Source organism: Haemaphysalis longicornis, unplaced genomic scaffold (genome assembly GCF_048455015.1).
Source record: "Haemaphysalis longicornis isolate Haplotype H1 unplaced genomic scaffold, Haemaphysalis longicornis Haplotype H1 scaffold_220, whole genome shotgun sequence".
NCBI lineage: Eukaryota > Metazoa > Arthropoda > Arachnida > Ixodida > Ixodidae > Haemaphysalis > Haemaphysalis longicornis.
The window spans coordinates 92510-106892 of record NW_027526302.1 but is presented as its reverse complement, the minus strand read 5'-3'; the positions used below and the strand labels follow the sequence as shown (position 1 = coordinate 106892).

Here is a 14383-nt window from a genome sequence, read left to right as displayed (position 1 = left end):
AAGAGTGCCAACCGCAAACAAGAGAAAGCAATGCCGTTCTTGATCACTTTTGAGTGTCCTGAATTAAAGTTCAGGAGCGGCTTCTCAGAGCGAGGGCTATACATCCAACACACGTGGTCAGGTTTGACTTCTAACTGGATATCGAGGAACTGCAGCTTATTATCTCGGGGTACCTCATGCGTAAACTCTAGTCCCAGACCACAATCTGTGAACACCTGAACGATATCCCCAACAGTTTTACGCATAACACAGGGTTGAACGAAAACAAGAAAATCATCTACATATCTGAACACGTTTGTGACTACACTGCTGACGTTTCTTTGGTTGTATTTGTCTACTCTTCCTAAGAAAATATTGCTCAGTAACGGCGCAACTTTCGAGCCAATACACACGCCAGAGCGTTGAAGGAAAAACCTTCTTTTCCAGTCCACAAACGTACAGTTAAGGTAAAACGACAAAATCTCCAGAAAACTACTGACAGAAATACTAGCACTATTACAAAATTTGAGCTCATTATTGTCTTCTGTGATCGAAAGTTTAACACTTTTCATCAATTCATCATGTGGAATATTATAGTACAAGTCCCGTACATCAACACTGAAAACATTGCACGAACCAGGGTTACAACTGGCAAGCCACTCGACAAGCTCATCAGAATTGCGCAGAACAAATGGATCACTCACGCATTACTTTTGCAAGTGCTTTTGCAGGTAACAGGAGACCGCACTCTGCCAGGTGTCTTTTTCTGTTACTATCGCACAAAACGGTATTTCCGGTTTATGTGTTATTGCCGCAAAGAATACATCTAGATGCATCAGGTGTGAGTCAGCGCTGTGGTTTGGGGTTTCTTTCGCTAGTGTCCGTGTTTAAGTGCGCTACCTTCAAGATGTCCCGGTTGCGGGCAAGGCATGCGAAGACCTCATGCTAAACCCCTCGCATCAGAAACCTTAATTTCTTTTCTTCGGCCGTTTCTGGGTCCGCACTGCGGAAAAGTCGCTTCAACTCCTCAACGAACACGAGCACGATTTAATTTGAATGCTGAGTGCGAGTCTGCAGCAGCTTCTCGGCCAGTTCCTTGCGTACCAGAGTCGGGAACGTTTTGCAAAGCTCGGTCTTCAATAACTCCGTTGTCGACAGCATACGTTCGTGGTGCTAGAACCAAATTCTTGCGGAGTCTTCAACGTAGAAAAACACATGTCTGAGTGTTTCGTCGTCATCCCATCGGTTAAACGTTCGGACCCTTTCGAGATGCTCCAGGATCTTCTACAGGTGACCCGTGAAATGATGGTGGCTCCCGGGGTTGCTGCAGAACTACAGCAGTGCTCGCTGCGTTGGTCATCGGGGATGCGTGGTTCATGGCCCCAGTCGTGACGTTCTCCGGCGTTACGGCTTGCTGTCGGCGGCTGGCACGAGTTCGGCTTGGTTAACGACTTGAAGAGGGTTTAGGGTACGTGTACCCCGCAACTACACCAGATGTCACGAAGCCAAATACAAAGCAGTTGTCTGGAAGGAAAACAAGTTTATTGGAGTGAACTTGTGCTCCCTAACAACTCAAAAATTCACAGTCGGCGAAGCAGCAGTCAACAAAGTGACGTGACGAATTTATCTTTTGGCCCGAGTGTTTCTCGAACCGTCGATTTCATCCAGAGCCCTGTAGTTCGAAGATTATTCTAGGCTGTTGACGTTACTTCGCAATGCTCACCCTATTAAAAGAGATAACATTTGAGGCATAAAAAAAAGAATGGTACATGGGCTTCACTTGGCACACGGATAACACACATAACACAGCCCGGCGCAGCCGGTCGGCAAAAACAACATAAACAAACCCAATGCATGGTTCGGGGCAATATATACATGATCTTTTCAGAACTGCGACGTGGAATGTGTGGTCAGGTGAAAGACAGACTACAGGATTACATTACACCCATAGACGCGAGGATATGGCAAACATCTGCTGCAGTTTTACTGAAAAGGACAGCCGTCCCGTATCCTGTTTTAGTATACCGAACGGTGTCTCAAAGAAAGATGTTTATCCCCTGCCTCGTACCAGCGGCTCCTTAGATTATTTTCGTTATGCCATGTACTTCTTAACACCGCGAACGTCGGATGATCAAAGTGAATGACCGCGACCGCGAGGTACTGCCATAATCACTCCAAAAGGACTGGGCAAACTCAGGGTGATCCTATTAGGTCGAGGTTCAGCCCTCCAATTATTCAGGGAATGAAGGACAACGCACTTTCATACATCGAATGGAACTCCCGTCTTCTCTACCAGGACGATATTATCATATTTTCTCCCACTGGTGCCGGGAATGAGCGCACCTAGCACACATGCTATCACAATTCCCGCTGGAAGGCACACTAGGTCGCAGTGTTACTAACAGTGAGCGGTGGGAGACTGTAATGCGCAGCTACATCCTTGAGGATCAACTCTGAGCCTCCCAACTGGCCGAAAGCGCTGCCAGAGCCCAGAGCTTCTGGCCAACGCCTGGGAACTAAAGTTAGCAACTAAATACCGTTTTATTTTCTCGCTTCCATATGTGAAAAATATCTCAAGTGCCCGAAAGCCGTACTAGACCAAATCTGTCCAGCTTGAATCTCCCTCAAACCAGAGAAAATTAAATGTGTGTTTCAAAAATTCCCGTTTAGAGGTCATATCGTAAGCTCTGAGGGCGTCAGCCCTGACCCTCACAATACAGCTACCGAAGCGCATCGCAGGCGCACACTGATCAAAACACTTTGTGCGTATTCGTGGCCACTTATATCCAATATAAGCGATTCGTAATTACTTTTGCTGCTGACTCGTCTGACAAAGGATGATGTGTCATTTGTGTGGAAGCAAGCAGGGCAGCGCTTTTGAATAGTTGAAGATGCGCCTGCAAGCTACCCCTTTACCAGGACACTACGACGAAGACGGTAATACACATCTTAATACAGTTTCAAGTAATCTTTACCTAGGTGCAGTCGTAGTGCGGTTGCAGGATTGTATTGAAGGCGTCCTGGCTTATCCCTCTTCCCCACAAACTGAGGCCTTCATGAGTCGTCAGAGACACCTGTCTGTGCTGGCTGACCAGCCTTCAAGATCCTTCATTATATCTCGCTCAGTGGAGCCTCCGGCTTCAAAAGTTTGACGGGACGGTCCATGACAAGTTCGGACAGCACCACACCGTCGGTTACTGCCAGTCTCGAACCTCCCTGCCTTCTCATGCTGGCCACTAAAAAAGGGTAGAGCTTTTCTGTTAGCATTGGAAGCGTCAGCCCTAGCCCAGAAACAGAAGAAGGATTCCCAACTTGTTTCGCCGGTTGAGTCTGTCGAAGCTCCCAGCTCTACTCCTGCAGGACTCTTCGTGCGCTCGCTCTCAAAAGCGGAGTCTTTTACAAAAAGGTTTTCTGGTCTACAAAAGCTTCCCTACTTTTTTTCCGAACATTGAGGCGCGCCATCTTGACAGCCTCTAACTACGCACCCTGGTTTGGGCACTTTGGATTTTCCCATACACTTCAACTCCCTCAGCAAGAATAACACTGACTGAAGCTGGCTGACAGTCCAAGGCTATATCAGAACATACCGTGACTATCAGCGGTGTGACGCACCGCCTACTAGGCCGGGAATCATCCGTCTGCCTACTCAGCCACCCAGCATGCCATAAAAAGTGTTAGGAATAGCCATTTCTGACTTCATATGCTGGGAATAGGTGGATTGCAGTTGACACTAAATTTTTTGCACATTATTGCACTATCCAAAAACGCGTCGTCCAAAATTTCACCATTTTTTTCTCCCTGGGCTTCACAGCCACGCACACTCACGAGCCCCTGAACGCTTCTGCGGGCTGGGTTATGTATTTGCTTCAGGGTGTCGAACCGGACTTTTTTTCGTATTCGGTTCCGCTTTGGTTCCGGATGCGGTTCCCGAGCACCATTTACTTTCTCTTCGAAGCGCTTCGAATGGGTTCAAACTGGTTCGGAGAAGAAAAGAAACATGAGTGCTTTGTTCTAGTGCTCCGGTTGCGTTACTCTCTGGCACGTGGGTATAAAAACAAATTCGCAGTGTAGGATGCTTTTTGCAAATTTTGTGACTTGCCCAACTTAACTGTGCAATACAGTTAAGTCGCAGGGACACATACGGCTGCTTACTTTTGTGAATGTGGAGCAGCAGAGGCATTCCTCTTTGTGGCTGCAACTTTATTTTACATAATGGTCTTTTCTTAATTAACGAAACTTAATTCTTTTTTGTCTGATAAACCCGCAGCTTCATGTACCGCAGCTGTCTTTACAAGAACAACAATGGCTCTCCTAAATTAAAGAATATTCCTCCTGACCTATGTAGCCGCCGCAGTGCCCCACACACCTTGCCAAAAAAGTGACGGGCCGCACCGATTCTCCGAACAATGCATGCTCGGCGCAATCTCCTGGCAGGCAGTAATCTAGCCTCCTGACCAGTGGCCAGCGCCGCGGTGACACCGACGCCCCCCTCCCCTTTTGGCCAGCCGGTGACGGACCTTTTTTAAATTCATGTATCCTCGCCTGAATATTCTGGCAAGCGGGCGTCCTGCCTGGAAAGTGGGCATCTCGCGCACACTCGCCCACGCGCACATGCACACGCGCGCGTGCACGCACACACGGGCATGATCGCGCGCGCACACAAACGTACGCGCACGTACGCACACACACACATACGCAAACACATACACGCACACACACGCACGCACGCACGCACACACACGCATCCACGCACGCCAGCGCAAGCGCGTACGTACGCACACACAGTCGAGCGCGCGCACACACGCACAGACACACAGACACACACGCACGCACACACACACGCACGCACATGAACACCCAAGCTCCAGTTGTTCTTTAAAGTACATAGTGGGAAGAGAAAATATCATCTAATGGAACAGTGGAGGCCTCCTTAAAAACCCTGATGATGTCTACGAGTTATTGCATTACAAACAGCCAAGTGTGATGTATCTCCAAGAAACATAGTTAAAGTTTAAACACACTGATTTCATGAATAGGTACATGATATTTATGAAGGACAGGGATGGTGGTTGTGCATCTTCAGGTGGTGTAGCCATTGTTCACAGAAAATTCTTGACGTGTCATGCTATCCAATTACAGACAGTATTTGAGGCTGTAGACATTCGAATTATAATTTTCTACACGCTAATAATGGTATGCTCTCTGGACATCCCACATGACTTCCAGGTTTCGAGCTCCGATTTTGAGGGCCTCATACGTCAGCTGTCCGAACCATCTATTCTTATAGGCGATCTAAATGCGCACAATTCTCTTTGGGGCTTTTCCCGCGCGGATTCCCGAGGTAGCTTTATCGAAAATTTTCTAACATCTTCGGGAGCATGCCTATTCAACAAAATCCTACATGCCATAACCTAGAGCACAACACTTATTCACACATTGACCTGGGTTTTGGCTCTGCAGTACTTTTTCCATCTCTTGAGGGGACGTTGACACTAATTCATATGGTAGTGACCACTTCCCAACCATGCTAATATCTATAGGTAAAGGTCCTAACAGTTCACCTTTGCAAATATAGCAGGTTTAACGAAGCAAGAGCAAACTGATGATGATGATGATGGTTAGTGTTTAATGGCGCAAGGCCGACGAGGGCAAAGAGCGCCAGAGAAGACGTTATTGATGATTACCACACAAGGGTAGATAAAAAAAAAGTCAACCGAACATAGTAAAACCAGTTAAGGATAATGGTGATGGCTGGTGTATAGGGCCAGATTTGATTATGCGTGATAGGAAATGAGGTTTAAAAACTGAACGTCAGACAAATACTCAAACACACGTTTCACGGAAACCATGGCATCGTCACCTAGAAACAACGATGGATGTAGGGGAATATGTTGTCTGTAGAGTTCTCTGAAGTGTTTGTGTCGTGTTGTGTGAAGTGCCTTGCATGTGATTAGTATGTGCACTACGGACAGGGCCTCTCCGCACCTGCTGCACTGGGGTCTAGAAGCCCTGATAGTCTGCTCCATAGGTGAAAAAGCTGAGAATAATTTGCACAGCTCCGAGGAGAACTTATTAACATTGACAAACGAATGTACTTTGCGGTTTGGTATTTTTTCAGCGCAAACGATGTCAAATAGGACCGGGGTGTGGTGACTGTTAGTTTCGCAGACAATTGTTGACCACGAGGATACAAGCCCTGAGGTCGCAAAAGTGAGGTCTAGGACAGAACGGGACTGACCACTTATAAATGTGGCATTGCCTACATTTCGGCAGTGCAGGTTATTATCCCCTGCACATTCCCAAAGACATCTCCCTGAGGTGTGAGTACTATGTCCCCAAGATACGTGGTGCGAGTTGAAGTCCCCAGCCACAACCACAGCTTTTTGGCTAACCGAAACGGCCGCATCTAAAGCTCTAACTGCGCAAACTCCTTGGGGAAAATACACATTTATCAACGACACAGGGCGGCATCCCGGAAGAAGTAAATCAATGCCAAGAATCTCACATTCTGAGGACAAAAAGTCGAAAGTTTTGAACGCATTACGACAGAAGGTAATGGATATTAATATCAGTAAGCCGCCACCATGACCTTGACGGTCCAGGCGGAAGGTTCTGTATTTAGGGAACATAAAAATTGTGCCGGAGTCTAACCAAGTTTCCTGTAGAAGAATTACTTCAGATGAACATTTAGCAGTTAAAGTATAAAGGTCCGGAGAAGAAGAACGAATCCAGCGGCAATTCCATTGTAACACCTTGATAGAAGCCATGATTAGTTGATATTAGCCTCCGTCACTGCTCTGGTAAGAATGTCCTCCGATGTATTGTCGCATAACTGGGCTTTCCTGTTTTTCGACTTCGCCGAAAAGCCCGGGAGAGGTGACGTGCTTCTTTTGTTGCAAAAGGTCACAATCATGTCCCCCGTCGATGTTTCATCGCACGGATCTGGAAACAACGGGACTGAGGAACAATCAATAGGTAGCTGGCAAGCATCCTGGGGAGCTTTCGACAACAGTTGCTTCTCAGTAGATGGGTGTTTGGGGTGATCTGACTGGTGGAGGGAATCACAGCTGGCGCCGTTGCTGCATTCTGCGATGGCTCTCGCGCTAGCACTGTTGTGTCATTAGCCGTGGTGTTTGTAAGGGGTGGCGGTACCAAAGAAACTCTTATTGGCTGGGGAACTGGGAAGCTCTGAAAAGGAGCAGTGGTGGCCTGAGGAATGCTTAATGGGGGATGAGGTAAGTTTGGATTTGCCTGCTGCATAAAAGCAAGCATACCCTGAAAGGCGCGGAGCAACTGAGAGAACTGCGACGACATCACTTGAATTTGAGCTTCCATTTGCTGAAAACCTTCTGCAAATATACCTGAAAGGCGGAGAACCACTGCTGGTATGGCTTTTGCGACAGCAGCATCCACAAGTGACGGCAAGGAAGAGTCCATAGCAGTGACCTGACGAGACGCGACACACGCGTATCCAAAAGCCCTTTCTTTAACGATGGCCGTGGCTTCTGCCCATGAACAGCGACGCTTATCCAGGACCTCAAGCACGCTCACTTCCTGAGCTCGTGCGGGTTAGTTAGAATAGTTTGCTGGATGGCCCTGCTGACAGAGACAGCACTTCACCTCGTCTCCATTGCAGTCAGAAGCTGTGTGCGTGCCCCAGCATGAGCAACATCGAAGCGTCGATTCGCAACCCCTCAAGGAGTGACCAAACCGCCAACACCTTGTGCACTGAAGAGGACGCGAGTTTAAACGGTCAACTCTGAAAACCAGCGGCCAGACCTTCATTTCAGAGGGGCAAGAGAGACCAGCAAACGTCGCAATAACTGACTCAGTGGGGACTTTGGTGTTGTTAGCCTCTCCACTACAGCGGTGCACCGCAATGACACCAGCCTCTGCAAATTTGTGGAGCACGTCCGAAGCACTCAAAGCAGCGCTAACACCGCGAATGATGCCCTCTGAGCACGCAAGATGATGAGGGATGAACGCACTCACCGGAATGGAGCCGAACATGCGACAACATGCGACAACATGCGACAGTTTAGCAGGTCAGAAATGCAGGATAGGTCTGAGGACCTACAGACTAGGCCACCCTTGCCAAATTGCCGGACCTCAGTCACCGACTGGTAGTGCTGCGTGGCACCCTGCAGCGCCGACTGGACTGCCTCGGGATGGTTGAGCCGAATCGACGCTCTATTGGTTGGCACCAGAGCCACGGGGATCCTGTCCACGCCACCACTCGAGAAGAAATTCAGAGGCAAACCCTGGTTGCCCAGTGTGCCACCGCAGCGACGCGATTGCCGACCTTGACCACTTGCTGTGGTCCTGCCTCGCCTTGAGGCCGACGAGACTGCGGCACCTTGCGCGACGGGCCTCCGCGCAGACGACGCCTCCGCATACGCCGCATGGATACATGGGCGCCATCATCGTTCACTTCTTGACTTCATCCGCGAAGCGAACATTTTCATTTTCATCTAATCACCATCACCTCATAATCCCATATATATGCCCTGTGGCAAAATCAACGTTCTTAAAAAAAAAATTCAGAGGCAGCTCCTGCGCTGAAAGGGAAGCCGACCAGGGCGATGGCCCCTGGCCGGGAGAGCTGAACGACATCAGCTCGCGTGTTTCCCGAGCCTGCAATTTAGGGGAAGCTTCACATTAAAAAATTCACTTAAAGCACAGTAAAAATTAACCCGAAAGTGTCAGGAACCAGGGTGCGAAGATGGGTGAGACGACGAAGAAGAAGAGACTGAGAAGCGAGAAATTTCTGGAACCTGGTGGAGAAAAGAAGGGGAAGAATGATAAGGAAGACGAAGCTTGGCTCCTCGAAACGACAGGAAATAATTCTCACGGATTCATTTTCTGTTCTACCCTTACTTCTTCAACTTCATCCCCCCTACGTCGAGCCCTTGCTTCTTTATCGCCTTCCTCCCTTTGTGAACTTCGTTTGGTCTGCGTACCTAAACATGTACAGGCGGCCACAGAATAAACCGGACCAAGCGAGCGGCGTGCGAAAACTACCGGCGCGACACCTTCCGGCCCAGCGCCTGCTGTCGAGATAGCGGAGGACGCATGCGCGACCCTCCCTATAGTTTGTGCATATCAGTTTCCTTGATTTCGGCTGCAGCACTTCAATCCTCTCGAATGCGACGCGCGGCGGCGCCTTTCGCGGTGCGCCTACCGAGCGGGCGTGATGCTTGGCAGCGCATGTGCCATGCGCTGATGCCGCGTAATTGTGCGTTCATCTGAGAATGTCTGTTCGGCGCTCTTTTTATCGTTTTATTGACTTGAACGCAAACTGACGTTAAAGAAAGGCTGCGATAAAGATTCACACATGACTGAACCAGTGCTGGTCGTTATGCGACAAACACATAGTAAGAACTGAAAACAGCCATGGTTTATTCGCTTCGAAAAAATAGACCGAAATACACAACTGTCGGTGTGAGTGAATTGCTATCGAAAAGCAATGAGGCGTTTCGTTCCATGTCACCCATTGAACAGGGATAGCTACGAAGCGTATAAAGCACGTAACCCGTCCTGCATGGCCATATTCCTGAAGAATGCCGTCCCGCGTCCCCATCCAGCAACGAAGGCACATCGTGCGACTTTTCATCGAAGAGACTACTCAGCGGGAAATTTGCCGCCTAACCGGGAGGTCTAGGACTTCTGTAAGCCGCATTATTCAAGCTTACCGCTATGATCAGGGCAGACTCATTGACGCAGAGCGCAGCGGGCGGCCTAAAGTCACCAGTGAGGAGCAGGAACTACTGATTGTCGCATCCGCTGTGGCAGATCCCCTCCTGTCTGCAAAAGAAATTCTACAGGAGATGTCCTTGAATGTCTAGGACTGAATGTCTAGGTCTAGGACTTCTGTAAGCCGCATTATTCAAGCTTACCGCTATGATCAGGGCAGACTCATTGACGCAGAGCGCAGCGGGCGGCCTAAAGTCACCAGTGAGGACCAGTGAGGACAGTGAGGACAGTGAGGACGCGAGACAATTCGAAGATGACTGAGGGAGGCGGGACGCGGGAGTTGCGTGGCAGCGCAGAAACCACACCTGACGGACTGCCAGAGGCTGGAAAGGCTGGAGTTCGCCCGGGCGGTGGATCAGTGGACAACGGACGAGTGGAAGGAAGTTATATTCACAAACGAATCGACTTTCTCCACTCGCTGGGATCAACAGCGGCGTGTTTGGCGTCCGATGAGCTGCAGGTACGAAACTGAACTGTGAAACGTAGCTGGTAATGTGCATTCTAGACGATACATAAACTACTACAGTGTAAGAGGTCAAATAGGGAGCACGGTTTAATGTGACAATTGCTGCGCATTCCTCCCAAGTGCAACGCTAAGCGTAATTGTTAAAGCTAGCAATGCATAACTTCCTGTTAATAACTATATTTCGGAGCAACTGATATATAATGTCCATGTAAATTTTATTCACCTGGGTTCATTTGAAACGTTTTAATCGTAGTTTTATAAGCACCGTTTGTGAAGCGTTTCTTGTCACTGTTTTTTTACGAAACACTTCAGGTAACCCGCATCGGCTAACGGGGAATTTTGTAATTCTCGCTGTGGAAAGCGGATTAAATTGAAGTCATAGTTTTATACAGGATACTGTTCGCCTACATGGCAGTGGGGGTGCAGCCTCCCGCTAAAAAATGTGCCAGTAATTTCAATCGATATAAACTATCAAACACGCGAATGTCCCTTTATTGTTTTATCTTGTTTACCCTCCGAATATCTTTGGAGATATCTTTCCTCGGAGATATCTTTCCTGAATGTCTTTCTGTATTTAGAATACGAGTTCGCTTTATTCACTTTTCAGATACCAACCCGGCTACATCCAAAGCGTACTTTCCAGTGGGAGGCGCAATGAGTGCGGACAACTGGGGCCCCTCGTCAGACATTCAATGCTTCCCAGTACTGTAACATAATTTCGACAAGTCTGCTCCCCTACGTCCTGGACGGCCCGTTCATGGACGGGTGTTTCATCCTGCAACAGGACCGAAGCCCTGTCCACACAGCACGAGCCGTGAGATCACTGCTCGAGGACCACGTGGTGCGACAGCTGCGGTGGCCTCCGTGCTGGGCAGACCTAAATCCTATAGGAAATGTGTGGGGGATAATGAAGATGAATCCTGGTAAACGAAATGACTGCGGTCGCGCGGCGGACGAGTTGTGGTAGGCAGTGGAAGCTGAATGGGGACGCCTGCGCTCCCGTCCCGAAATCATAAAGTCGCTTGATGAGTCGCTCCCCCTACGCATTCGTGAAGTTATCGAAAACGACGGAAACTTCACACACAATTAATCAGGGGAACCAATCGGACAATCACCAATGTTTTTTTTTTCTTTTTGTTCCGAACTGAACAAACCTTCGCTGTATTCAGTTCTTGCTATCAACTGTGTTCGTCGCATAACGACCAGCACTGGTTCAGTCATGTGTGAATCTTTATCGCAGCCTTTCTTCAACGCCAGTTTCCTTCCAATCAATAAAAGGATAAAAAGAGCGGCGAACGAACATCCTCAGATGAACGCACAGTTACGCGGCATGAGCGCATGGCGCACGCTGCCGGCTCCTGCCAAGCATCACGCCCGCTCGGTAGGCGCGTCGCATTCGACAGGAACGAAGTGCTGCAGCCGACATCAAGGAAACTGACATGCACAAACTATAGGGAGGGACACGCATGCACCCTCCGCTATCTCGACAGCAGGCGCTGGTCCGCAAGGTGTCGCACCGATAGTTATCGCGTGCCGCTCGCTTGGTCCGGTTTATTCTGTGGACGCCTGTACATATCTGGCTTAAGGAATCGGCGGATGCTCTGGCGGGAATGGCATTGGGCGGTCCAGTAGTGGAGGTTCTGCCGCCAATTTCCCTCATAACTTCGGCTCGCTTCCGTAGGCTGTCCTTACTTCAAAGTCTGCCTGATTCTGCTTACGAAGACTCGTAGGTGCACCATAAGGCAGTCGCGAGCTTGCGAAGTCACCCTCACTAGCTTTCGCTCTCGCGTGCCAAATATAAAATATTACTTGCCCCGCTCTAATCTGGTCCTGTCACCGTTATGCGCCTTTGGCAAAGAACCAGAAACAATCCACCATTTCTCCTCCTGCCGATGGTTCCCCTCGATAAGACGAAAATACTTTGAACGTACATGCAGCCGGGTAAACCTCCCGCTGTCTGCTACAGTTATTTTGTCATTCGGGGCGAAGGAACTGGGATTCTGCCACGTGGATCTTTGCAGTGCGTTGCTCTCATTCATCCTGGAATCAGGCCGTCTGCCGTGCTAGACATCATTTAACCTTAATGGATTCCCTCGTCACCTATATGCGCGCCCAGCTCACTGCTTCGCCTGTACCACTTTCTTCGTGTTTCTTCCTTCCAATTTTCATTGAATGGTGTTCCTTTTTACCTTTTTCATTTCTTTCTCTAATCTCCTTACTTTTTCTAGTCATCTACTGCTAATCCATTCTAATATTTAAACATTTTTCTTTCCCTACAACAATTACATAATTTCTTTCGGTAAGGCGCCCATTTCCTTGCCAATCCCCCTGAGTGGGTACGGGCCATTTCACTCGAACCACCGCCACCACCACGGAGAGCAGGTGGGAGGAGAGATGGTGGTTCGAGGCGACCGAAGGAGGCTGGACCCGAGGTCTGGGAATCATCAAGGCACCAGCGGGACTGCCCCGTTGGCCTCCTCAAGCAGTCGACGCGGGTGCCCCTGTACAACTGCGGCTCCGCTCCGCTGGCCTCAGCACCGGTTTGCACGGGCACACACGCACCAGCGGCTTCGTCCCACTGGCCCCGTAACCATTTTCACGGCCCTGCGCTCACGGAGCCACCTTAGCGACAATTGACACCCGACTGCCGCAACGATCCGGTTCAACGCAACAACAAAAAGTGCGGTATGAAAATGGCCATTAAAAACCTATAGGGGCCAATAGATTAGCGTGAGGACACTATTGTAGTGTGAGAACTGAAAGCCATTTGAGGTTTTTTGTATGCATTGTATTTCCAACACTTTTGTTGTCTATTTTTCTAACCTTCTCAATACCTTTACCTTTACCTAGTCTCGCCTCAGCTTGATCTTTTTGTGTACGGAATTTATTCTTTTACCAAGGTGACCCGTGACATCAGGGCTACACCACCACGCGAGAAAAGCGCAGACACCGAAACAATCTGGCATGTGAGCTTAGTAATTCCTATTTTTACCGATTTAAACTAGTTAGTTTAGTAAGTTTGAGAATTACGAGAAAGCTGAGGGAAGTTTTATAACCTCTATTGGTCAGATTCAGTTGCATCTTTTGCATGTTGTAATGCCTGTTAAAAAACCGAATTGGTATTCACCAATTTAGGAAACGGAGTCCCATTCGTGACACGCAGTGCTCAAAAGGTAGCGTTTCTCTAGCTGCCAGATGTCTGTATGTGGTCTCTACATTTTGTTTTCCCGCTCTGCAAACGAATCCTTAACCGGTCTTGGCCGTACGACCATTTAATTCCGTCGGGTCCGGGTTACCCAGTAGACGCAGTCGAAAAAGTTAGTCAAGCCGTGCGATGGAAGCACGCAATGGACATGAAACACGCCAGAACAGGCCATAAACAACCGTCGCTGAAGCAGACGACAAAGCCATCCCACCGGCCCGCCCGCCGGTGCGAGCACTCACTTGCGTGCGGGGAACTATGGTCCCTTATTACCGCGCCATCTACACTGTGCTCCGTGAGTGCAAAACGCCGTTTTCATCCCCAGCCGCGTTGGGAGTTTCCTGAGCCGCACGGCATGAAAAAACCGCTGGCAGGTAGAGGTATAAACATTTGCTTTAAAAGCAGTCTTAAAAGGGATTGAAAAGAAAGTGAGAGAAAAGGTGGAATGAAGGAAAAAAAGGACATTGCGGAAAATGATAGTGGGAACAGTTGGTGTATACTCGTACGCAGTGCATCCAGCAGTCACTCACACAGGTCAACAATCAATAGACTACCTTCAATGCACACTCGGCCAACAATGGCCTTGGTCCCACAGTGGATGATCAGCACCCTCCTTGGCCATAGGTCGGCCGGTCGAGATCGCAAATCTGCAAAAACAGTGAAAGGCCGGGACGAGATGTATCAGAAATTAGAGGACAGAGATTTTTGAGCTAACGAAGGCAACAGGAACCGAACGCAGTTACTTGACAAGCATTCAAGCAAGGGAAAGGGAAAACGTGGTCGGCAAAATGGTTGCGGTCAGTCAGGCTGTGCTCTTGCAACTACTGTAAAGAGATCTTGAACCATGATCATGGATATGCTGCCAGACTCAAAGCATCTTCTTGTTGCATCAGGCACCTCAAGGTGTTGATTGAACTAGTGAACACATGTGATATTGTTCTGTAGAACGCTTATAGCTTCGGCCGCCCAACGTACGGCTTAGA

At 48.9% G+C, this 14383-nt stretch overlaps 1 long non-coding RNA gene across 1 annotated transcript in view; it reads left to right on the top strand.

Annotated features, from left to right (window-relative positions):
- LOC144172472 (uncharacterized) overlaps positions 1-14383 on the top strand; it is an 86102-nt gene that overhangs the window by 15043 nt on the left and 56676 nt on the right. The window lies entirely within an intron of this gene.